At 42.7% G+C, this 27053-nt stretch overlaps 1 long non-coding RNA gene and 1 pseudogene across 1 annotated transcript in view; both read left to right on the top strand.

Annotated features, from left to right (window-relative positions):
• Nucleotides 1-797: 797 nt before the first annotated feature.
• Nucleotides 798-7923, top strand: LOC148005836 (uncharacterized; annotated as a pseudogene).
• A 3976-nt stretch (nucleotides 7924-11899) lies between these two features.
• The window catches only part of LOC148005835 (uncharacterized), a 15718-nt gene continuing 564 nt past the window's right edge, over nucleotides 11900-27053 (top strand). Inside the window, exons 1-3 of the long non-coding RNA XR_015620931.1 lie at nucleotides 11900-12619; nucleotides 21512-21703; nucleotides 24932-27053. The exon at nucleotides 24932-27053 is cut by the window's right edge and continues 564 nt beyond it. This is a non-coding gene — a long non-coding RNA (uncharacterized LOC148005835). The remainder of the gene's footprint in view (nucleotides 12620-21511; nucleotides 21704-24931) is intronic.

Here is a 27053-nt window from a genome sequence, read left to right as displayed (position 1 = left end):
AATGGATAAAGACAAATGTTTGCCCAACACCCCATAGCATCCTCTGCCCCCTAGTTCGAGAGATTAAATTTGGTTCAAGCTCAGGATCCTGAATCAAGTTCTTGCTGTGGTTTGGTACATTATGGCAAAAAGCTGTTGAGAGAGCCAACCAATTTTGCTGAAATCTCCCTCTGTCTCTCTGTCTTCTCAACCCCTGCCACAGTCCACATCATTCTGTGACCAAATCCTCCTCAGTGGCTTCAGCCTCATCCATGCACCACCGTGCCTGGCTTTTCACTTTTAGTCTTGGCAGAAGTTTAGAGACAAAAAAACAAATTGTTCACAAGCTAAGCTATCCTTGAGAATACTTACAAAATTAGGTAACAGTTCCAGTCCAGGACTCTGTGGAAGATAGAAAACGGCCTGATAATGGTGCCATAAGCCAAGGGACAGCAACCCAGAGAAAGATCCAGACAAACTCGCTAGTCCCAGGTCAACATGGCAGCTGGAGTTCACCTAAAGCCTTCCCCCTTTGATACCAAATACTTTGTGGAAATGAGATGTGAAATAGTAGAAACATTCAAAGCCAAGGAGGAAATTCTAAACACCAGAGACAGAGCCAATCCCTTTGTAAAGAAGAAGAGAGGGAAGAGGTGAGGGTTGATATGGTCGAACTGTCCAATTCTCTGTGGACTGAATAAGAATGATAGGAGTCAGTAACGTTCATGGATGTGTCTGTGGCTTTTCCTCAGAAGGAATGGGAGCAGCTGGAACCTGGGCAGAGAAATGTGTACAAGGATACAAAGCTAGAGAACTGCAGTAATCCAGCCTCGATGGGTAAGGACAGTTCCCCACAACCCAGAACATGTTCCCTGCTGTCCCTTCTTCCTCAAGTCCTTCATGTTTCCCTTTGATGTTTTCTTGTTTTGTTTTGTTTTATTTTGGCAGTGGTGGTGGTGGTGGTGTTGGTGGTGGTGGTGGTGGTCGTGGTGGTTGGTTGTTTGGTCAGGGACTTTTGATCCCTTTTTAGTACTGTTAGGGTTTTTTATCTCAACCCTTGACTGGACAGAAAACACTAAGACACCATGGTTTCACGTGACGAGGTTTAATGAGAGAAGAGTAGAAGAGAGGACAGGTGGCCCAGTCATGGGCACATGGGGGAGGGGGATGGGACAAGAACAAAGAAGAACAAAGAGCAAGAGGGGAAAGAGAGGGTAAGAGGGAATAAGAGGTGGGGGGGGGCAAGCAGCTCCTTTTATTGTGTCAGGTACTATACATGCCATTTGCTAGCCAACTGTGGGGCAGAGCATACCTGGCTGCTGCCAAGTAGCTGTGGGGGTGGAGCTTAGACAGAATAGCAACAAGTGCTTGGAATGATGCTTGTGTCATTGCCTCCAAAAGGGAAGGTGTGCTTAGTTGAGGTTCATGGGCATCCTTATTTTGAAACATCAGAAGCCATATATGTTCATTAGCCTTGAAAGACCCTGGAGTAAAAAAGTTGTGGCTTGATTTCTGAAGTGGTTGGTCCAACCCTCAGTGTCTACCATTTCTTATGAGTAGGAAATCAAGATCCCAGACAAGTCCCAGTCTCTAAGTTGGATGGAGAAGAGGAGTGACGTTCTTCAGGAAAGGTAAATAAGAACAGCCCAAGTAGTCTGCACAGACTCAAGAAAACAGGAACCAGTGCAAGTAAGTCTTTAGTTTCTTTGTGGTAAGTTTGGAATTCTTCAAAGAGTAATTTGAAAAATTTCCATAGGGCTTGGGATACAGCTGAGAATAGAGAGTGATTTCTCACAAGGACCTAGATTTAATCCCCAATATGGAAAAAATAATTTTTTCTTAAAAGTCCCGGGTTTTTGTCTCTTAACCAGGAGCTAGTAGAAAAAAACACCAGAATCTCTCAGGAGAAAAGGAATTCACAGCACAGATGTTTTCTTACCTTGGAGATTCTAATTATCACCTTCTCCTGTAAACCTGTCCACATGAGCAGCTCACAACAAGCTTTAATTTCATGGAGAAGAAAAGAATGGGTGAATGGAACCACTTAATTACTCCTTAAATCACTGCTTGGATGTGGTAGTTACCTGCTGTAGCGCACTTTCAAATGGTCAGAGCGAGTCGCCTGGCTCAGGGGTAGGCATGCATAATCTCTTTGTAGAAGAGGTGCATCAATTCCAAATGCCATGCTACAGGGTAGCCTGAGAGTAATGGTCTTCCATAAGGAGCAAGAGTATAGTCAGTCACCATTCTGACAGTGGTAGGGAGAAAGCTGAAATCCAGGACTCAGTAGCCTGAAGTCACCTCCCTCACCTAGCCCCTTCCCTACTGTATACTTATTGCTTAGCCTCCAGAAGACTCTTCAATGTTCAATCTCGTTCCTCTTCAGCATATTTAAAAAAGAATCCTCAATTTTCCCTGTCCTCTCCCTGCACACAAGTTCCCTAATTTTCATATTTTCTTGTAATAATTTTAGACATTCTTACATCAGTCTCTTTTCTGCATCTCTGGAGATGGTGGACACTCCTAATATTTTGTTTCCTTCCACTAACCACAAAACTCCTCATACCCCTTCTCTGTAAGTGTCCATACGTCCTTAATCCCTGGGATGATTTGAATGAGATATCCCCCCATAGTCTCAGGCATTTGAGACATCACCCAGTTGGTGGGTGTTGTCATTAAGGCTGGCCCAACTGTGTGTGTGCCACACACAGAGGTATGGCCTGTTTCCTACTTACAGGTCAAGATGTGACTTTCAGCTTCCTGCTCTGTGACGGTCCCTTGCTGCCATGCCTCCCTGTCATGAGTGTAGAGAGGGAGATGTATCTCTCTGAAACCATCTGCCCCCTGTTGACACGGTCATGGCGTTTTATCACAGCAATGTGAACGTAACTAATACAATCACTCTCTAGTCAACCTTCTTGCCCTCTAGTGCCCTTGTTAATGGCTGTCAACCTTAAGTTCTTGCTGTGTTTTTAAATGGATGAGTTACCAGCTCCCTTACTTTGCTGATGGTCCCTTAAAGTCAGGCATCCTGGTGTTCTGGTCTCTATTCCATCTTTCCAAAGGATCTCCCAGTATGCAAATACAAGCTAATTTTTCTAGACTGGCAGCTTCTAGGTGGACATCTCCGACGTCTTTGTCTTACCTTCTTATTGGAGTGGCTTGTAGGAAATTCAGCTATGGAAAGTCTCATTCTTATTAGTCAGAGGCTCCCTTCACCCTCCCTGCTTTTGACCTGTGTGCCATAATCCTCTTGTCAAGTCCCATTTGTTGGCTTTTCTTAGTTGTCACTGACAGTACACGAATCTGGCTTGCCTTATCTCTAAGTCTAGTACTTAGGAGGGTTAACAAGTCCACGTTCCCTGATTCGCGGTACAGATGTGTCACTCATAAGCATTACCTGCACTTGCAGGGCCCAGTGAGCCCATGCTTCAGTTTCTGAAGATACATTTGGTTTCTCTTAAAATTCAGGTTCCACTTGCTGTCTCAAATTAAGAAAATTATTTTCCTGAGAAGGGGGATAGACACACTTCTGATCTTGGCACTTAGGAGGCATAGGCAGACAGATCTATGTGAGTTTGAGGCCAGCCTGGTCTACAGAGTGAGTTCCAGGACAGCCAGGGCTATACAAAGAAACCCTGCCTTGAAAAACAAGAAAAAAAAAACAAGAAAGGAAGAGAAAATGATTTCCACCTTAATCAATTATTAGTACCCTGGTATGATCTTGTCACGTAGTAGGACTGTGATTCATAAAACCTTCATAGTGAAGTTGTCTTTTCATACTTTCTGTCTTTTGGGGGAGTGGATACCCATTGTGACAGCTCCATCCATCCCTGTAGGAAGTTGGTTATGGGGCTAGAGAGATGGCTCAGTTTGTAAAGTACTGGCCTCATGAGCATGACCCTGAGTTCAGCCCTTCAACCTCCATGTAAGAAGCTGTGTCTGGAGGTGCACACCTGTAATCTGGCACCAAGGCGGTGGAGACCGGAGCTGGGACTTGTTGGCCAGCGTGTCTAGCCAACTGGTGAGCTGTTTGGTGAGAAACCTTGTTTCAAACCTAAGATGAAGAAAACAGTCCAGGAACGGCTTGATGACAAACTCTCACGCACATCATGGGCATGTGGATATGTGCACACATCCAAATGAACATGTGTACACACGGGCAAAGATTGTTTTAATCTTACATGTCAAGAGAACAGGTGTAAGTGTTGATCACTTCCTATTTTTTTTTTTTTTTTGGAGCTGAACACCGAACCCAGGTCCTTGCGTTTGCTAGGCAAGCGCTCTAACACTGAGCTAAATCCCCAACCCAATCACTTCCTTTGAAGAAGGAAATTTGTCCCAGTCTTCCCCCATAATCACTGGGTATCAGAAGACTAGTGCTGCCATCCTGCCCGGAGAGTCCTGCTCATCTCTCTATCCCAGGGTGCGAGTCCTGAATCCCTGGGTGAAAGAGCGGCCCCAGTTCAGCTTTCTGGACTCCCCCTTCTATACTATACACATGTCCACCCAACATACTCCCCCACCGTCTGAAAGTGTGTGTCCCCCCCCATCTCTCTCTCTGAGTGTGTGTGTGTGTGTGTGTATCTTTCTGTTTCTCTGTCTCACTGTGTATGTGTTTTCCTCTTTCTGTTCTTTCTGTATCTGTTTTTGTCTCCTCCTCTCTGCAATGCTCTCTCTCTCTTTCTCTCTCTCTCTCTCTCTGTCTCTCTCTCTCTCTGAGTTTATGTGTGTGTGTCTTTCTGTTTCTCTGTCTCACTGTGTATGTGTTTTCCTCTTTCCATTCTTTCTGTATCTGTTTTTGTCTCCTCATCTCTGCAATGCGCTCTCTCTCTCTCTCTCTCTCTCTCTCTCTCTCTCTCTCTCTCTCTGAGTTTGTGTGTGTTTATGTGTGTCTTTCTGTTTCTCTGTCTCATTGTGTATGTGTTTTCCTCTTTCCATTCTTTGTGTATCTGTTTTTGTCTCCTCATCTCTGAAGCCCTCTCTCTCTCTCTCTCTCTCTCTCTCTCTCTCTCTCTCTCATGAATTTCTATTATGTAGCCCTGACTGGTCTGGAACTCTGCCTCATGAATGCTGGAATTAAAGATGTGTGCCACCATAGTTTACCCCAAACCAGGATCTCCTAAATGCCCTCCATAAAAGTGAGAATTCCAGACATCCATTCAGATGCTCTGATTTTCTCCATATAAACTGGAGTGGCTATTCACTCTTACCTATGTTTCTCTGGTTAAATGTTTAAAACTCTTACCTCAGATGATTTCTCCATTCCATTTCTATGCAGAGAGCTGGTAAGGGAGTAGGCTGAGAGAAGAAGAGCGTTTCTAAATGTACATTTTTCAATTGGGCAATGTGTAGGAAAAAGAACATGAGCAAGTGTTCGGGCCATGAATCAACTTGAAATTGGCCATCATCTGTTGGAATGGTGACAGGATCAAAGGTATGCAATCCACAAGTCACTGGGAAAACAGGTGGACACCCACTGTAAACCCAGACAGTAAAGCATCTCCCAAGTGAGTTGCTTGGAATTTCATGACTTTGCAAAAGCATCAGGGAACTTAGAGGAACCATGGAGTCATTGGTTGTTAGTAAGGATGTCCTTGGTACATTGCTCATGGAAGAGAAGGGAGGAGCAGCCGCCCTTCGAAGTGCCCCAATCATCTGCTGGCTCCTCACTTCTCCTTGGTAGATGTGTTCTGTTTTAGTTTATTTTAGGTAGCCTTAGTAAAAATAGAGGGATTTATTGAAGAGGCAAAAGTACACCTCTTACAACCCAAGGGTAGAGATTTTAGCCAGACTCCACCAGGAACAAGAACTGGCAACTTAGAAGTCACAGGGAAGTGAAACTATGCACACTATGTTCTTGAGAACAAGTAGTCCTACATTTCTGCTTCTTTCTGTGCGTGGGTAAGTAGGATAAGTATGGCTTTTATAACACTTACATCATGGCATCCTAAATTTAATCACAGTGGGGAGACTAGTAATGCTTTGCTATGTAGCTCTGGCTGACCTCAAACTCATGAAAAGGTATTTCAGCCTCCCATGTACTAGGAATAATAGGCATGTGCCACTATACCTGGCATAACCACAAATCTGTTTTTTAACTTATGCATTGTTCAATATTCCTTGTGTGTATTTCATCTTCTACCCCAAGGTTACAAGATCCTGTTTCTACACAGCCAACTCTTTCAGTTGTCTTTTCCCTGGTTTACTGTAGTTTTCTTTCCATTGGGTCCAAGAGGACAGAGACAGTCCTTCCTGACACTTATTTTATTATTGGGATGTTAGGGTGGTACATATTCAACCCCAACCAAGGAGGGAATCTCTTTAGGAAACTTATAAAGACGTTCAGTGGGGGTGCAGAAACTCACAAGAATCTCTCATCAGTTCTATTCTAGAGGTCCAACAAGATGGTGTGCAGATGGAGGGGAAGCAGAAATTCCAAAGGAAACTCACTACAGAAGTGACATTCAGGAAGAAAAGTTCAAACAGTAAGAAAAGCAGTGAGTGTACTTTGTTGGAGAAGAAAAATGCCCATTCAAAACACGATCCTTCTGAAAAAAGATTGCATAAATCCAATTTGTATGGGAAGAACTTGAATCAGAAGTTAGACTTGCCCAGTCAGATTAAAAACTCTGCGAAAAAGAAACCCGATAGAGCTAGCAAATATAGGAAATCACTCAGCCATTCTGCATCCAATGTGAACAGAGATGAGATTTCAAATAGAAAGAAATGTGACAAGTCACCCAACAATAAATCGTTTGGTAAAGGTGACAAAAACCAAACAGGCAAGAAATGTGAGAAAGTATGCCGTCATAGCGCATCCCATACCAAGGAAGACAAAATTCATACCGGGGAGAAACGGAAATCACCCTGCCGTAGTCCATCTAAACCTGACAAGGCTCCAATCTCTGGGAAACCTTATGAATGTAATCAATGTGGGAAGGTCCTCAGCCATAAACAGGGGCTCCTTGACCATCAAAGAACTCATACCGAGAAGAAACCATATGAATGTAACGAATGCTGGATAGCTTTCAGTCAAAAGTCCCACCTTGTCGTACATCAGAGAACTCACACTGGGGAAAAGCCGTACGAGTGTGTCCAGTGTGGCAAAGCCCACGGTCACAAACATGCCCTCACTGACCACTTGAGAATCCGGACCAGAGAAAAGCCCTACAAATGTAACGAATGTGGCAAAACCTTTAGGCACAGCTCAAACCTTATGCAACACATAAGATCTCACACGGGCGAGAAGCCGTACGAGTGTAAGGAATGTGGCAAATCCTTCAGATATAATTCATCTCTCACCGAACATGTGGGAACACACACGGGCGAAATACCCTATGAATGTAATGAATGTGGCAAAGCTTTTAAGTATGGCTCATCCCTGACTAAACACATGCTAATTCATACAGGCGAGAAGCCATTTGAATGTACTGAGTGTGGGAAGACTTTTAGCAAAAAGTCACACCTAGTTATCCATCAGAGAACTCACACGAAGGAGAAACCTTATAAATGTAAGGAGTGCAGCAGCCTTTGGACATAGCTCATCTCTTACCTACCATCTGAGAACTCCCACCGGGGATTGCCCCTTTGAATGTAATCAATGTGGTAATGCCTTTAAGCAAATTGAGGGCCTTACTCAACACCAGATAGTTCATACAGGAGAGAAACCCTATGAGTGTGTAGAATATGGAAAAGCCTTTAGTCAGAAGTCACACCTCATTGTACATCAGAGAACTCATACAGGGGAGAAGCCCTTTGAATGTTATGAGTGTGGAAAAGCCTTCAATGCAAAATCACAACTAGTTATTCATCAGAGATCCCACACTGGAGAGAAACCCTATGAGTGTGTTGAATGTGGTAAAGCCTTCAAACAAAATGCTTGTCTTACTAGAGAAGAATATGAAAATTCACTTGGAAGAGCAATCTCAGGAGGAAGATTAATGTGGGAACTCTGACAGCTGACTGGTTTGGTATTGTTTAACCTTCAAGATGGTCTCAGTTTGATGATGGTAGAGTCTTTTTTTTTGGAGTATGTATCTTTACATGAGATCATTAGATGGTAATAAAGTTTAAACTTCATCCTAAACCTTTACAGGAAATACTGTGTTTTTACACTTGTTACAAATTGTCTCCATATTTAGATTAAAATAGGAAGCTCTTAAAATTGTGAACAAGGAGATGAGGAGATAGCGTAATCAGTAAAAGCTTGTTAAGCGGTATAGGACCCACGTCAAAATCTAGATGTGCTGCTGTGCTCTTGCAATCTCATAATTGGGAAAGTTGAGAAAGGAGATCCCAGAGACTACCTGGACAACCAGACTTGCTTAATTTACAAGCCATAGGTCAGAGGGAAAAACTTTTAAAGACAGGGTACAGTGCTCCTGAGAAACGGTACTCATGTTGACACACACACACACACAAACACACACACACACACACACACACACACACACACTCTCTCTCTCTCTCTCTCTCTCTCATTTGTGAAAATGTTAATTAGGGCAACAAACAGTAAAATAAAAGAATTCATGAACTTCTTAGGCATGTGCTTAGCCACCACAATTAGTATTTAATTTCCATTTATGCTTACTGCATACTAGGGCCTGTGTAAAATACAAGTGAGGGTACCCTCTGGTATCGTCTCGCTTTCTTTGTTTATGTCTTCGTTAGCTTCAGAATTAATAGAAAACTTTGGGGAGTTGTTTTGTTTTGTTTTGTTTGAGACAGAATCTTACCATATACTGCTGGGTAGCCTGGAACTTGTTATGTAGACCAGGCTGACCTGGAACTTGTTTTGTATACTGGGCTGCCCTTGAACTCACAGAGATGTGCCTGTCTCTGCCTTCCAAGTGCTAGAATTAAAGACTTCAATAGAAAACTTTGAGGGGTTTTTTCTAAATATTGTTAATAAGAGATGAATAAAAATGTGGAGAACAGCTGGGAATGTGTTGTAGTGAATGCTACTTGTTATATCGTTTAAGTACAGAAATCAGATTGTTGAACAGTGTATATAGTATGTTCTCACTGTTGACAAAGACCGTGTATGTGTGTCTGTCTTTTATGCCTCTGTGTACATATATATGAATTTATACCGATATATCTGTATATGAATCGACTTGTTTTTTTAACCTAGAAGAAAATAGGGGCTACCACTGAACACAGGAGTGCAGCATGGATGTCTGACATTTTTACCATGTACATGAGACATTCAAATATATATCACAGTAAAATACTTTTATATGTACAAATTAACACAGTTTTAAAAGACAGCCGAGTCTATTCCACAGTGTTATTTGACAAAGTGACCTGAGATTTCTATACTCATTTATGAACACTCTCACACGTGCACATACACACCCTCCACGTGCCCCACTCAGGGAGCAAAAGCACTTGCTTATTTGTTGCTTGACTCTCAGTCTCAATCAAGATTGCTCCCTGGGTGGAGGTGGGGAGAAGATAGGCCTCTCATCCAGGGTCCCTTTCCTCTAAGCAGCATGAACACAGGGAGGAGGAAATAGCTACCTAAGGTGAGTTTCCCTCTGTTCCACCCATATCTGCTCTAAGCAGCTCCAGAGAAGCAGAAAAGTTCCCCTCAGCTGAGCCTAAAGGGAAAGAGAAAGTTCTCCTTTATGATTTATGTCACCTTTTAAATCAATGATCTTTTTCTTAGGGTTTCATTGCTGTGAGGAGACATCATGACCAAGGTAACTCTTATACAGGAAAACATTTAATTGGGGCAGCTTACAGTTTTAGAGGTTTAGTTCATTATTGTCGCCGTGGGAAGCGAGGCAGTATCCAGGCAGAAATAGCAGAGTTGAGAGTTCCATATCTTGATCCAAAGGCAGCCAGAAAGAGACTGTCTAATGTGGACAGCCAGGAGGGGAGCTTGACGGTAGGAGCTCAAAGCCCACCACCACAGTGATGAACTTCTGCCAACAAGGCCACACCTATTCTGACAAGGCCACACACCCTAATGTCACTTCCCAGGAGCCGAGCATATTTAAACTGACACAATCCAGTGTAACTTTAATTTTTTTCAAATCCTATTTTTAATGATGGTTTTTAAACGCTTTCACCTTCCTTATAACGCACCACCCACCAGAGGCAGTTAGAAAGGAAAGGATATAAGGGAAGTAGACCTGTTTAGAAAAGTTCTTTGGAGCAACTCCAATCTGTGTTGTCCGGAAATTGGCAGTTTAGTTCGTCCGTCAGCAGCAGCAACAGCTCAATCCACAGGCAAACACTTCACAGATACACCAGTAGTCCAGTTTGGTAGAATCCAGTTAGCAACAATGGGAACAACCTAGTGGAGACAGCCAGGCTTCAGCCTAGGATCCAGTCAGCAGGGGCCAACAGGAACACCAGAAGTTCTTGGCTGTGTCTGTCAGGGAAGTGAAGATCGACAAAGCCTCGAGACCCACAAGCTTTGTACAGCCAGCTGTACCAGTAAGCTAAGTCCTGTATGTTACACTGTGGAATCCTATTTACAACCTCCAAGCATCATGTGTCCACCATGTGTCATACCTCAGCATGTGCATCCAATCAGACCGAGTCTGCCCAGAAACTGCAGCACACCACTATTCTAACAGAAGGTTTCTGGTGCATTTCTCTCTATGGAGTCCTGACAACTGCACCTCAACTATGCCATGTAAGTTGGACCAACACATGCATGTTGTTAGAAAAGAATCCTTCCTCGTGTGTCCTTTCCTGTGCTTGATTTAGCAGAATATCATCTCTCCTGTGTCTGCTTTGGCCAAAAATTCCTTCACCTGTTTGGCCTAGCAAAACACCATCTAACTGTGTTGCTGTAAAATTATGAAAAAAAAAAAGCTTTCTTTTACCCCGTACTAGATTCTGCACCATAGTGCCCCAAGACATCTGGTGGATATCTTCATCTCAGTCAGCAAAGCTTCTCACCTGCTGTGCTCCATCCCATACCACACTGCCTATGACTACTCTGAGCCTGGCAACAATCTCTCTACCCATCCATTTCCCAAGGCAGGTTGAACCAGGCCAGTAATATATATCCAAAGTCCATGGCAGCTTAGGGTCTCTGGCTGCCACATAACTCTCTTTGATTTAAATCTCCACATGAAAGAACACACAACACAATAACCTCTGATCAAATTGATAAGATATAATTGCTCACCTAAACATACAAAGTCCTGTCCACATCCATCCCTTAAGAATATTCATAACCTGTAAATGTGCAGAGAGGAATCTTCACATCAGCCTCTATCTCTGCTGCTTCCTCTGCCCTCCTCTCTCTAAAACTTTTCTCCCCTCATCCCTCCTTCTCATCCAATGGCAGGCCTCATTCTATCTTGTACCTGCCTTCGCCTGTGTGACATCCTACACAACAGACTTTCCAAAGAGCCTCTAAGTTTCCACTTCAACCCACAACCTACCATTCTCTGAAAAAGAGTTTAAAACACAAAACCAAAAATCACCCCTGGACTAGATATGGGGAATGACACAACACAATACAGCCTGTAAAAACCAGATTCTTCCTTAGATTCAACACTGACCGAGCAAACTTTAAGCAATTTTCACCAAGTTCACATGCTGAAAAGATTCCCTTTGTTACCGACTCATATTTAACCAGAATCTGAGCACATCTTGGTGGCCACGGTGTCTTTATTGATACTCATAAGCTCAACGCAGACAGTGTTTGTCTTCTGAGAATCCGTGGATGGTTTAGGACTCATAAGTGTGTCTGTGTGACAGAGTCTGGCCCTCAGGGTCATGGACTAATATTGCTTAAAAACCAACAGTAGAGGCTTTGAAGAAGTCATCCAGGGTTAGGAACTTGGGGTAGTGGGCAGAGTTTATTTGAGCAATTCATGGAAATTGAATAAAGCAAATATAGATAACTATCGGTTCAAAGGATAAATTCAAAAGTAAGTTAGAAAATGTTGCAAGACAATGGGATGAGAACAGGACATTACAGTTCACTGGGTGAAAAAGCAATGTCAGAGTTTAGAACAGTAGATTCCTGCTGTACAACTACCTCAAGTCGCAGCCAAATTCTACACCTCCAGAAACTACCGAAAAAGGACAAACTCAACTCAAAATGATGTAATATAATTTACATTACAGAAGGAGGAAGTAAAGATTAGAGCCCCTCTCTTTCATTCTATAAGTTCTCTCCCTTTGGAGAACCCTGACTAATACAGATTTTAGGACCAGAAGAGGTTCTAGCACAACAGTAGGTCTGCAAGTGCTGTCCTTGACCTGTCCAGCTCAGCGCTCAGTCCTATCCCCAGCTCTTTTACAAGACTCCCCGAGCTCGGCCTGATGTTTCACTGTGTGTGTCTGCATCTGTTTCCATTCAGTGCTGGATGAAGCCTCTCAGCGGACAGCTATGCCAGGCTGCTGTCTCCAGGCATAGCAGAGTATCACTAAGACCATCAGAGTTGACTCTCCAATGGAATGGATCTCAAGGTGGGCAGTCATTGGTCGGGCATTCCCTCAAACTCTGCTCCATCTTTGTCCCTGAACATCATGGAGGCAGGACAAATTTTGGTTTGAAGGTTTTGCAGCTGGATTAATGTCTCCCTCCCTCCACTGGAAGTCCTGCCTGGCTGTAGGAGATGGCCACTTCAATCTCCATATTCCCTGCTAGTAGGCGTCTAAGGTAGGTCATCCCTATAGACTCCCCAGAGCCTCCCTTATCCTAGATCTCCAGCTATTTCCAGAATTGCCCCCACCAGTTTCTGTTCTCATACCCAGACCTCTCCAGCACCCTCTCCCCACACCTGATCACAGTCCCCTCCTCACCCCCTCTCCCACCTGTCTCCCTTTGATGACTATTTTGTTTGCTTCTGAGTGAGATTCATGAAACCTCCCTTGGGCTCTCCTAATTACCTTTGAGTCTGTGGATTGTAGTATGGTTATCCTGCACTATGGCTAATGTCTACTTATAAGTGACTGGATACAATGCGTATCTTTCTGGATCTGAATCACCTCACTCAGGACGATATTTTCTAGTTCCATCCATTTGCCCGCAAATTTCACGATGTCTTTGTTTTTAATAGCGGAATAGTATCTCATTGTGTAGATGCACCACATTTTCTTTTTTCCATTCAGCAGTTGAGGAACATCTGAGCTATTCCTAATTCTTGGCTACTACAAATAAACCTGCTATGATCACAGCTGAACGAGTGTCTCTGTGGTAGAGCGGGGTATGATTGGGGCATATAGCTGAGACTTCAGGTAGAACTATTTCCAATTTTCTGAGAAACTGCCAAATTGTTTTCCAAAGTGGTTGTCCAAGTTTGCACTCTCACCAGCAATGGGTGAATATTCCCTTTCCCCACATCTTCACCAGCATATGCTGTCACCTCAATTTTTGATTATAGCCATTCTGATTGGTATAAGAAAGAATCTCAGAGTCATTTGTTTTGCATTTCCTGAGGACTGAGGACACTGAAAATTATTTAAGTGCTTCTCAGCTACTCAAGATTCCTCTGTTGAGAATTCTCTGTTTAGCTCTGTAGCTCAGAGTTATTGGCGTTTTTTGGGGATTCAACTCCTGTGCCAATGTGTTTAAGGAAGTTCCCCCACATTCTCTTCTATTAGGTTCAGTATGTCCGGTTTCATGTTGAGGTCCTTGATCCATTTGACTTTAGTTTTGTGCAGGGTGATAGATATGGCTCTATTTACATTCTTCTACATGCAGACATTCAGTTTAACCACCACCATTTGATTGAAGATGCTTCTTTTTTCCATCGTATGATTTTGGCTTCTTTATCAAAAATCAGGTGTCCATAGGTGTTGTGTGTGTGTGTGTGTGTGTGTGTGTGTGTGTGTGTGTGTATGTGTGTTTTACAGACCTTTGATTTTATTCCATTCATCAACCTGTCTGTCTCTGTAACAACACGGTGTAGTTTTTATTATTATTGGCCCAGTAGTGCAGCTTGAAATCAGGATGGTGATTCCTCCAGAGGTTCTTTTATTGTTCAGGATTGTTTTGGTTATCCTGGGGTTTTGGTTTTCTATTTGAGGTTGAGAACTGCTCTGTAAAAGTCTGTAATGAATTGCATTGGAATTATGGTGGCAGTTGCCCTGAACTCATAGATTCCTTTAGGCTATATGGCCATTTCGCTGTGTCAGTCCTACTGACCCATGAGCATGGGAGTTATTTCAATCTCCTAATAACTCCCTTGATTTCTTTATTCAGGGACTTGAAGTTCTTGTCATACAGGTCTTTCACTTGCTTGGTTAGAGTAATACCACCATAGTTTGCATTATTCATGGCTATTGTAAAGGTTGCTGCTTCCCTAATTTCTTTCTCGGCCTGTTTATTGCTTTATAAACGAGGGCTACTGATTTATTCTGAATTAATTTTGTCTGTGGCCTCTTTGCTGAAGGTGTTTATCAGCTGGTAGAATTTTCGGAGTCACATACGTGTACTATCACATCATCTGTGAATAGTGATACCTTGATTTCTTCTTTTCCAATTTGTTCCCCTTTGATCTCCTTTAGTTGTCTTAGTGCTCTAGCTAGAACTTCCTCCAAGTACTATGTTAAATTAATAGAGAGAAAATGGGCAGCCTTGTCTTATCTGTGATTTTAGTGGATCTGCTTTATATTTTTCTTTATTTTTTTGATGTTGGCTTTTGGATTGCTGTATATTGTTTTTATTTTGTTTAGAAATGCACCTTATATCTCGGATCTCTCCAAGACATTTAATATGAAGGAGTGTTGTATTATGTCAAAGACTTTTTCTGCATCAAGTGAAATGATCATGTGATATTTTTCTTTTAGTTTGTATATACAGTGGATTGCATTGATGGATTTCTGTACATTGAAACATCCCTGTATCCCTGGGATGAAGCCTACATGATCATGGTGAATAATGTTTTTGATGTGTTCCTGGATTCGGTTTGCAAGCATTTTATCCAGAATATATGTATCAATGTTCATAGTGTAAATTGGTCTGAAGTTCTCTTTATTTATGGAGTCTTTGTGTGATTTAGGTATTATTGGATTCTAGAAAGTGCTTAATTCATTTCTTTATTTCCAGTGGCTGGACAATAGAGGTGGGTGTCCAGGGAGGGGAGTATGCAGCTCAGGGCAGTATTTTGTTAAGAATGTGTTTGTACAGATTTTCATGTTTTATTTCTTTGTCATGGAGTATCAGAACGATTAAGAGATTATCAATAGTTGTCATATTTAACTTTTGAGATATCAAAGGAATGTCCCTTGAAGGAACATCATAAAATTTATAATGAATTTTTGGTTGTACGAGGGATGCTTACATCACGCTGTGTACAATTATGACTCTGTTAAACACATAACACCTTTGAGGCTCTACATGGGGTAGTTACACAGGCACAGTTATGACCTGGCTATTACTTCCACCTGAAAATTAAGCATGACAAAGAGATGTAACTGTGTGTCACATTGACCAGGGGTGAGCTTGTAATTACTTCTTGGTTGTCAATGACAACCGGAATTAACTAAACCTTAACAGCCAATGCACGTATGAGAGAGTGGCTAAATCAATTGAAGATGGAAAGACCCACTTTTAATCCAGATCTTTTTGAGGAGGGAAGGTCCACCTTGAAACTGGGTCACCCCCTCTGCTGACAGATGTGGAAGAAGGTAGATCCCTCCCTAGAGCCTCCTCTTACTCTGGCTAGCAGGTCCATTCCTTCATTAGCATTAGGGCCTACTTTGGAATTCTGACATACACTGAAAAACAGCTATGACATCCAGACTTGTGGACTAAACAACTCCTTAACTCTTGGACTTTATGTTAATAGATTACCTGAACTACAGTCTGTAGACCGTTCTAATAAACTAATCACACACACACACACACACACACACACACACACACACACACACACACACAGACACACACACTGTAACTTTTATTCCTCTAGGGAACCCCACTTAATACAATACCACAAAGACACTTACATTTGATTTGTATTGGGTAAGAAGTAATGAAAGCATTCACAAAAAGACTGGAACAGAAAAAAAGTGCTAAGACAAACTCACAAAAAAGGACCAAGAATAGTTTCTTATGGAGAAAAACCTAAGACTATCTAAAGTAACTCCGGTAAAAGAATCTAACTTCAGAATTAGGGGTATAGGCCGCTGGTGGTGAATGGTGACTTTGTAACCATGACACCCTCATTCAATCCTCAGCACCCAAAAAACAAAAGAACAGAATGTAACTTTGAGGTTAGAAGACTAGTAACCAAGGCTTTTAGTTGAAACATTAGCCTCAAACATTTGTAATGAAGATGAGATTAATATTTTAATGTAGATTAAAAATAGATCCTTTGGAGCTGGAGTTACAGATGGCTGTGAACCACCATGTGGGTGCCATGAACCAAACCTAAGTCCTCTGAAAGAACAGCCCTATGCTTTTAACCGGTGACAAAGCTCTCCAGTCCTGACTTGTCTAGTTAGACTTTTTTAGTTTTATTTTATGTGTATAAATGTTTTGGCTACATGTATGTCTGTTCAACACATATACAACTCGTGCCTGAAGAGGTCAGAATAAGGTGTCATATCTTCTGAAACTGGAGTTATAGATGGTTGTGAGCTATCTGGTGTATGCCAGAAACTGAACTCAGGTCCTCTGTGAGGGCATCGAGTGCTCTTACCCACTGAGCTATCTCTCCAGCCTAGACTTTTCTATTTTTAAAAAGGACGATAATGAGTACAAGTTTTGTGCTCCAACTCTCCAACTACTGGCTGCAAATTATAAGCACAAACCTAAGAGAGACCTAACAAGCACAAAGGTAGCCCCAGCAATGCGGCTGTAGGATACAGCGCAACACTGAGGTTGGCCAGTAGGGGCCAACCATACACCTTGCTGCACTTGCTCTGTGAGACCCAGTATTGATTTCTCGGTGTTGTTAAGATTAGATGCCCCAACATATAAAAAAGACACGTGCTCCACTATGTTCATGGGAGTCTTATTTATACTAGCCAGGAGCTGGAAAGAACCCAGATGCCCTTCAACAGAGGAATGGATAAGAAAATGTGGTACATCTACACAATGGAATATTACTCAGCTATTAAAAACAATGACTTTATGAAATACGTAGGCAAATGGTTGGAACTGGAAAATATCATCCTGAGAGAGGTAACCCAATCACAGAAAAACACACATGGTATGCCCTCATTGATAAGTGGGTATTAGCCCAAATGCTTGAATTACCCTAGATGCATAGAACAAATGAAACTCAAGTCAGATGATCAAAATGTGAATGCTTCACTCCTTCTTTAAAAGGGGAACAAGAATACCCTTGGCAGGGAAGAGAGAGGCAAAGATTAAAAAAGACACAGAAGGAACACCCATTCAGAGCCTGCCCCACATGTGGCCCATACATATACAGCCATCCAATTAGACAAGATGGATGAAGCAAAGAAGTGCAGGTGGACAGGAACCAGATGTAGATTGCTCCTGAGAGACACAGCCAGAATACAGCAAACTCAGAGGCGAATGCCAGCAGCAAACCACTGAACTGAGAATAGGACCCCTGTTGAAGGAATCAGAGAAAGAACTGGAAGAGCTTGAAGGGGCTCGAGACCCCATATGTACAACAATGTCAAGCAACCAGAGCTTCCAGGGACTAAGTCACTACCTAAAGACTATACATGGCCTGACCCTGGACTCTGACCTCATAGGTAGCAATGAATATCCTAATAAGAGCACCAGTGGAAGGGGAAGCCCTGGGTCCTGCTAAGACTGAACCCCCAGTGAACTAGATTGTTGGGGGGAGGGCAGCAATGGGGGGAGGATGGGGAGGGGAACACCCATAAAGAAGGGGAGGGGGAGGGATTAGGGGGATGTTTGCCCAGAAACCGGGAAAGGGAATAACACTCGAAATGTATATAAGAAATACTCAAGTTAATAATAAAAAAAAAAAGTGAACACAACATAAAAAAAAGATTCTTACTCTTTCATCTGTAGATGAGCTTAACAGAACTATGCATGTGTAATTCCAGAGGCTGTGGTGTGGTTGTCGGGTCTGTCCTATTATCTCTAGAGTTTCAGTCCTTATTTAGTTTGTCAGTAGCATTTGACTGGCTCCTCCATATTTTTATATATCTAATTAAAACTGTATTGCATAGTGGATGTGTGAAACTGTATGAGATTAAACTGAGCGCCACAAACAATTAACACGGAATGTCACACAGATTGGTACTTCTCTGCAGTCTAACACTTATAGTTATTTTATTATTTATAAACAAATTTCTGACGCTAGATTTATACCGTATTTAAGACTGGAGTTTCTTTTTCTTTTAATATCCATCTCAAGTAGGTCCATTCTTTGTAGTCATTTGAAAACTATTTACATTTCCTTTGCATCTAAATAAAACCAAAGTGATCATCTCTTCAGAAAACCAGTTCTCAGGCTTACAATGAAATTACTTCTGCATTGCTGTTTATCAGATAAATTATGACGGATAAACCAATCATTGCCATATCATCTTCATAGACACATATAATAAGCCCATTTTTAGAATTTCTTGTTATATTTGACCATTTAGATTAATTTTAATGTGTGTGTGTGTGTGTGTGTGTGTGTGTGTGTGTGTGCATGCGCACGCATGCAGGTGCATGCCGAGCCCTGAGAAGGGCACTTGGGCTACATGAAAACCAACCCCTCCCAAGCTCCTCACAGGCCCACATGAGCTGATTCGGGATAAGTGTGCCCACCAAAAATACATATATTGGAAGATTTACCCATAGTGCCTGAAGGTGTGATTTGGTGTAAATATGGTAAGATGAGATCTTCAGAGTGAACCCTAAGTCAAAATGACTGACCAGTGTCCTCAAAGAAAAGACTAGGATACAGGATGGATCAGAAAAGAGATTTTCTGAAGACCGGGGAACATGATTCCACCAATGAGAAAGAGCTCAGAAGAAGCAAGCCCCATCAAACACCTTGCTCCCAGAGTTCTGGCTGCCAGAAATGAGAAAGTCTAATTTTTGCTGAAGTCACCCATATTGCATGAGATAGAGAGGGCAGCCCCTGTAAACTGACACAACTCCCTTTGTAGCCTTAACTCATTTCGTAATTCCTGTGTTCACTGTGTTCCAGCAAGGTTTCCTTTGGCTCTCTGAACTATTTGTACTCCTGTTTGCCATGGCCTTCACGTATGTATCCATTCTCTCCACACCCTAGAAGGCCCTCTGCCTAGTTCCTGTTAGTATGGTCAATTCTCTTGTGCTTAAAACAATAGATTACTTTATGTGTATGAATGTTTTGCTTGCATGTATGTCTGTACAGCACATGCACGCAGTGCCCACATAGGGTGTCGGGTCCTTGGAACTAGACTTATGGATTCCTGTGGGTGCTGGGAATTTAACCGGGAATCATCTCTCCAGTATCTCCCACTTCTGGTGTCATCCTGCCTTCCCTCCATCAGACATTGGTGACTGAAGGCTAACACTGCCAAGGCACTGACCCTTCTGAGCATGCAGTAGTGTGGACGCATGGTTCCTGGCCTCGGTGGCTTTCAGATTCCCCTGAGTTAATATCTTTGTATTGCAATGTTCCTGTGACAGATACCTAGTTGAAGAAAGGACTCGAGACCTGTGAAGAAAGACTACTCATGGATAGCAGAATGAAATCCCAGACATCATGATGCAGTATAGCTTAGAGTCCACCCCCACCCTTGAAAAAAAGACTGCTTGGTTGTGAGGAGTGTGAATAGCTAGCTGTCCCAACTGTTAACTGCTTCAGACTCCCTTGTCTTTGAGCTGAGATGCTGGTCTCTTTGGGGTGCACAGCCCCCACCCCATGATCGAGCAAAACTGTGGCATAGCATTTCTGCCTAACACAGGATAACTTTCCTTCCTTGATTCTGCTGTCTCCTAGTTCCCTTCATCCTTCATGAGTTCCTGGCCAATAATCTCTTTGTCCCCTAAGGTTTGTTTCTGCCTGTTTTCTGGAGACTGCTCTAGGTTTTAGGAGTTAAGCAGGTAGATTCCAGTGGCTCCAAGCATCCTCTGACACTGACAGAAGCAGGTGCTTTAGAACTGATGTTGAGCTGAGGTCAGCAGTCCTATCTGTCACTCTGCTGGAGGGACTACAGAATATTTCCTCTCTGGGACATGAATCAAATAAGCCCGTGTTCATTGATGTTCTTCTTGGCCCCAAACACAGCCTGGCACCATGTAAGTGACTCGAATGTTTCCGCAGGCTTTCTGAATGGGTTATATATTCAATTAGCTGAGGGTAAGACTCAGGTAAAGGTCATTAAATCATTTTCCTATTAGTCAGTTTCAGAAATGCTAGCTAGTTACACATGGGCCATTAGCTGGTTACACGTACACTCCTTAAACTCCTTACCCACGTGCTTTGTCTCGTCATTTCTTAACAGCCTCAGTGCTTCAGTCACACGAACAGCCCACATGTACTGAGGAGTGTTAAGTGGAAGGGACTGGCTGTTGCCTTCTGTTGGGGAAGCATCTTCTCGTTCATTACTAGAAAAGCAGTAATCTATAGCCAGACGTGGTGCTACAACCTGTAATCTTAGCATTCAGGAGGCTGGAGCTGGGGGACTGCCACAGATACAAGACCATTCAGAAACTCAGGAAGCTCAAGGCAAGCCTCTATGTGAGTTGCTGGGAAGACAGATCAGTTGAGAAGTACTTGCTGTGAGGGCTGTGCGGGCTCCAAGCAAGGCCAGAGCAGATGCTCAGAACTCACATTTAAAAAGCTGGTCATGGCTGCCTTTAACCCCAACACTAGGTAGATGGTGGAGACTGGAGGATTGCTGGGACTTACTGGCCAGCCAGCCTACCTGAAATATACTAAGTCCCAGATTCTGAGGGAGACCCTGTCTGAAGGGGATAAAGTAAAAGGAGACAGAGGGAGACAACTGGCACCCTGTTCTTTCTCCTGAGTATACAAGCAAAGGCACAGGCATGTGCACATATGTGCACATGTGTCACACACACCGTAATCAACCAAAAAAAGGAAGAGGAGGGGAGAGGAGCAGGAGAAAGAAGAAGAGGAGAAAAGAAAAATAATAATCCCCTAGTCAAGCATTTACCAAATACTTGTCGACTAAGAGGGGCCAGTAGTCATGTCTCATTCAATCTCAAGCCACACCCCCTCCTCCATATTTTAAAGAAACCCACGTGCAGTTTCAGTCCGATGTGTCTGGAGCTCTACAATGCTGTTTCTTCCTCTTTCAACTATTTAACCATCCTCCCTTCCGGTAAAAACATCCAGACCTGTGTAGTGGCATTAATAAGAACAAATGCTCCTGAGTCACATGGACAGGCTTGGGTTTAAATCTAAGTTCTCTCGCTGACTGGCTGTATGGCCTTGTATAGTTACTTAATTGTAGGGAGCGCCACATATAGATAAAAGATGGCGGTGACATCTGCTGGTCGTTTGTGGTTAACACCCACAAAGCACATGTCCTGGCATTTCTCTGGCAAGCTATCAGGCTGGAGTGATATTCATGCTAATGAGGTATTTTATGATCCACCAATCCCTAGAGGGCAAGTATATTGCCATAGCCTGTTTTTGTATTTAAGGCTGGTGCCTTTGTTGCTCGGGGTCCCTGTATCATGAATGAGGTGTTCCTGCAATAAAGGGTGTTGAGAAGAATCCAACGGTGTTGCGTCTTCCATGCTGGACGAGGTGGGCGTTGCAACTGGTGGCCTTTACTGGGACCCGAGGACATCCTCGTGGATTCACAACTCTTCAACCTCAGGACGGCGACGTCGGTAAGTTTCCAGATGGGATAATAAAGCTCCTGGATAAGTGACAATAAAGCTCCTGGATAAGGGACAATAAAGCTCCTGGGTGAGGGAATATAAAGCTCCCGGACAAGGGACTATAAAGTTCCCTATTAGGGACAGTAAAGTTCTCTGGACTAAGCAGAGGCGATGGAAGCCTTGGTTTAGAGGCAAAAAGGTTTGTGGAGCACAGCAATGTTGTTTTCCCCAATTGATGCTCTGTGGGTTGGACTAGCACTTTTGCCTTTTACCCTTTTTGTGTGGTGGTGTTGTTACTGTTTGAATTGCCACCGTCCCGGGCATGAGTGCATTTGCTGGGAAGAGCCCACTAATGATGAGCTACAATCGTGTGTAAATAAACACGTCAGCCCGCCCTGCTCATAAATGGATCGTAAATAAGCTCGTAAAGCATGGGAAACTCACACTGCACCCCGCTCCCGTTTGCTCTTCAGGAGCTTCTTGGTCAGCGTAAACTTAAAATTGAAAGGAAATTTAATTTTATGGACCCCGCTGTAGTGGCGGTGTGTTGGTTGATAGCCAACATTATTTTTTGAAACATAGTGTTTTACCTGTGCTTCTGCTCGAAACCCACACAGTAGGGGGGAGCGAAACTAGCTGTGGAGCTTCTGTAGTGAGCATGGGGACTTCTCAGTCTCACTCAATTTTTCTGACTATTCAAGAGCTGTTTGAAAGAAAAAGGCTTAGGATGAAAAGAAGCACTCTAGAGAGATTTCTTAGTGAATGCGATGCCATTGCACCTTGGTTCTCTGTCTCTGGGAATCTCACAGTGGGCAGCTGAGATCAGAAATGCTGTCAGCAGGCTATAAAAAAGGGACGGGCTGTGTTAGAAATGCTAAGGAGGAATGATCTGAAAAGGCTGAGAACAAGGCGGGGGAGGACTCTAAGGAAAACAAGAACAAGAAAAGAATTTATCCATACCTCAAGTAACAGGGTAAGAGAAAAAAAATTCCAGTTCCTGCCTTTAGTGGCCTGACCTTCAACGCTTGCTCACAGAAGGAGAGCGTTCATGAAGAGAAGTTCTTTAAGGGAGCCTGCCTTATCTGCTGGCCTTATTCCAAGAGAGGAGTTGATCTCCAACATTAAGTTACTTTTCCCATTGGTTATCATTAACATGGAGAGTGCCTTTGGTCCTATCCCCTCAGCAGCCAGTTCCTGCCCCTATGGTCAAAATGCCCCAGGTTTGGGGACAGGGGAGTCCCTGAAATAGTTTCAGAAAGAGTCCGCAGAAGACTGTGAGTAACTTTGTTTTGCCAGACAGAACAGGCTTTACTCTATGATGATGAGAGGAGAAAGTCTTGGCACCGGCTCTTCAACTTACTCCAACTGGAGGCTGTGGCCAAGGTCAAGATTAATGTTTTCTTTTCCATGGGCCTTTAGCCCACTGAGACAGTTTGATAAAGGGCTGCTACTGATGTCCTGAAAGTCCCAGGTGAACTGGTTACAATTCTTTTGTCAGCCACTTGATGAAAAGATCATTTAAAAACTTTAAATGACTTTCAGAAATTACTAGGAAGCATAAATTGGATTCGACCCTATATTAAAATGCCCAATGTAGAGTTACAACCACTCTATGAGATCCTGAAAGGGGATTCTCAGCTTACTTCACCCCGTGCTTTAACCAAGGAAGCACGATTATCCTTAAGGAAAGTAGAAGAAAGACTGGAAAAGGCAATGCTAAGAAGGTGCAAGGAAAAGGAAGATCTCCTTTAGTGTATACTGAGAATTTTTCATCAGCCTACAGGAGTGCTATGGTAACAAGGACCGCTTCTTTGGATTTATCCCCATATTTCTCTTAATAAGACCCTTGAATATTACCCTTCTGCTGTTGCACAGCTTGCTATGTTAGGTGCAAAATCTTGCATTCAGAATTTTGGTATTGTACCCAAGAAAATTATTATACCTTATACTACAGCTCAGATGGAAACATTGTGTGCCCTGATAGATGATTGGGCCATATTACGCTGTAGTTTTGATGGAGAGTTTGACAATCATTATCCTAAGGATCCTTTGTTACAATTTTTTACTGAACATCCAGTGATTTTTCCTAAGATCACTGCCTCAGAGCCTTTGTCTGGAGCATTAGATATTTATACAGATGGCTCCAAAACAGGTGTAGATGCCTATATGGTTGATTCTCAAGAAGGAGTATTAATTCAATACAGTCCAGGCACCTGCCAAATTACAGAATGTAATATTGTATTGGAAGTCCTTAAAAGATTTCATGATTCCTTTAATTTAATTTCTGATTCTGCTTATGTAGTTAATGCTGTGCGCTCACTTGAAATTGCAGGGCCAATTAGGTCGACTAGTACTGTACGTCAAATTCTTTCAGAATTACAAAAATTGATTTGTGCCAGAAAAATACATTTTTCAGACAACATATTCGAGCTCATACTAATTTGCCTGGTCCCATGGCCAGCAATAACGCCCTGGTGGATGCCAGTACTTGTAGAGAGTTTATTTTTCATGCAGCTCCGGTTGATCTCGCTAGAGATTTTCATCAAAAGTTTCATGTTCCTGCCTTCACTCTTCAACAAAAATTTAAAATCTCTAGAGCTGCAGCTCATGCTGTGATATTTCGTTGCCAGAATTTTGTTCAATTTCACACCCTCCTCAGGTGGGAATTAACCCTCGTGGTCTGATTCTGCTAAAAATTTGGCAGATGGATGTCACACACATATCTCAATTTGGAAATTTAAAATATGCTCATGTTTCTGTTGATACCTGTTCCGCGGTATTATACATGCCACTCTGATGACTGGTGAAAAAGCTCGTAATGCCATTAGTCATTGCTTAGAGGCGTAGGCAGCCTGGGGAAAGCCTGATAGTCTCAAGACAGACAATGAGCCTGCCTACACTGCAAAGTCCTTTCAGGCATTTTGCCAGACAATGCAGGTCACGCATACTACTGTATTACCCTACAATCCCCAGGGTCAAGGAATTGTGGAAAGAGCACAACCTACCTTAAAAGAGCTTATACAAAAACAAAAAGGGGGAATTGCCTATGGCAAAACACCAAGAGAACAGTTGTCATTAGCGCTTTTTACTTTGAACTTTTTAATCTTGGACGGACATGGCTGTACTACACTTATGAGTAATGCAGAAGTAAAGTGGAAGGATGCCTTAACTGATGAATGGCGTGGCCCAGATCCCGTGATTTCGAGATCTAGGGGAGCTGTTTGTGTTTTTCCACAGAATCAAGACAATCCAATTTGTGTGCCTGAGCGTTTGACTTGCAAACTGCCTCCTGCTACTCCTGACAATGGAACTATGCACTCTATTATTGCTGGGAATGGTAATCCAGGTTGATTCACTCACTCTGTGGGCTATTGCCAGATCCTGGCCAGTACTTATGCCAGTTCATAGCAATTCTACTGTTTTGCCAACCTTCTTCTCCACCTCCTGTTTGCGTGATGTTCCTTGTATAGTGCCTAATGGAGAATTGTCCCAACGGTATACTGCCACTAATCTTTCTTTGTTGCATACATTATGTTTCACTCTTAAAAATTCCTCCCAGCCTTGTATATGGCTGCGAAGGACAAAATTGGCTAATTGGTTGGATCCTATGAGCAATAGTGCTATGGGCACTGGGACCATCCTGGCTGCTTTGAATCAAGTTACCCAAGGAGCCTCTTCAGGCCGTGGAGACACATCAATCAATAATTTTGCTGAGTTGAACATTACAACTTTGATTATGATGCATAATTGTAGTTTTCCATCACGCCTGGGGCAAGGAAATCACACACTGGATAAGTCTACCTGTCGTAGAGTCCTACCTACTTGCTCCCATATCAAACGTTTCCACCTAATTTTTCCCCATGTCAGAGTCCATTCCATAGAGCAAAACAATTCCTATGGCGATTTGAATTTTCCCCTCCTCTTGGCAATGTACAGTATGATCGGGGGGAAAATAAGTCTGGCAAGCCTTATTTTGGGCTTGGTATCAATGGGTATTATCAAATGAGCAGGGAGCATACACATCTCTAATTCCTTTTGCCCAATTATTAGGTGAAGACTTTACATTGTATAATATTTCAGTCACTAGAACAAATAACAAAACCAGTTTAGTAAATGTAAAGATTAATGGCCTTTATCAAATGATACTGCCGTTGGAGCTTCAGTATGTGTTAGACCACATTTCTTCTTTCTGATAAGCACTAATGTAAGTGATGATGCTATAAAATGTAACAACTCTGATGTAGTCTGCTATTTAACTGAATACTGGGATGGCACCAATGATACTGCAGTGATGGTCAAGATTCCCTCCTTTGTGCCAATCCCAGTAGAGGCCAACCCAGATAGTTTTCCCATACTTCATTTACTAAGGAACAAAGGGGATTTTGGTATTATGGCAGCTATAACTTCAGACATTGTACTATCAGCCGCTGCAGCAACACCAGCCGCGATTGCTATGACTAATCAAGTACAGACGGCTGAGACTATCATTCAGATTGTGGAAAGAACAGCAGAGGCATTAGAGATACAAGAACAATTTAATGCCCACTTGACATCTGCCTTTCTATTAGCTAATCAATGAATGGATTTAATTCAAGAACAAATTGAAGCAATATATCATATGACACAGCTGTCCTGCATTTCCTCCCTTAGAGGTTTATGCATTACTTCTTTGCAAGTTAATTTTTCTCAGTATTCTCAAGAGAGCAAAGAAATCTCGAATTATCTGAAAGGAAACTGGTCCATGAAAGTGGAGCAACTATCGAGACAATTGCTGATGCAGATTGCTGTCGTTAACAACACTAGATTGAATCCTATCACGTTTGGAGATTTGACCTCATGGATTACCGATGCTTCCTCCTTTTTTAAAGAATGGGCTGGCATGTTTGCCTGGGGGGCCATTGATCTTTTGGGATGTGGAGTATGTCTATAGCTCTTCTGCCATTTAAAACAAGAGCATGCCAGACACAAAGCGATTGTTTACAAGGCTATGGTCGCCATTACAAGTCGTGCTTCTCCCAACACATGCCTGGCCTCTTTGAAAAATTAAGAGTTCTCCCTAGATCCTATTTTGTCACTGTCATGTGAACTCATTGTATCCAGAGACGGGCAAATTTCCTTGGGCTCAGACCAACCTAAGACAGGGTCCCGGTGGCAATAGGGTAACACAGTGACAGGAATAGCCAAGCTGCCGAGAGGAACGACCTAAGACAGGAGCAATGACAATATTGACGTGACACCCTGATCTAGACCAGTCATAGACAGAGGTGGCTACACCCCGTTTGAACATACGGGCTGGTCAAATGGTCCTCTGCCCAATTTCTCCCCAATAAAAAGGCACATATAGCCAAGAACGGTGTGT

Source organism: Rattus norvegicus, chromosome 5 (assembly GCF_021556685.1).
Source record: "Rattus norvegicus strain SHRSP/BbbUtx chromosome 5, alternate assembly SHRSP_T2T, whole genome shotgun sequence".
Taxonomy (NCBI): Eukaryota; Metazoa; Chordata; class Mammalia; order Rodentia; family Muridae; genus Rattus; species Rattus norvegicus.
The sequence above is the reverse complement of the archived record's forward strand: the minus strand, read 5'-3'. Positions and strand labels throughout refer to the sequence as shown.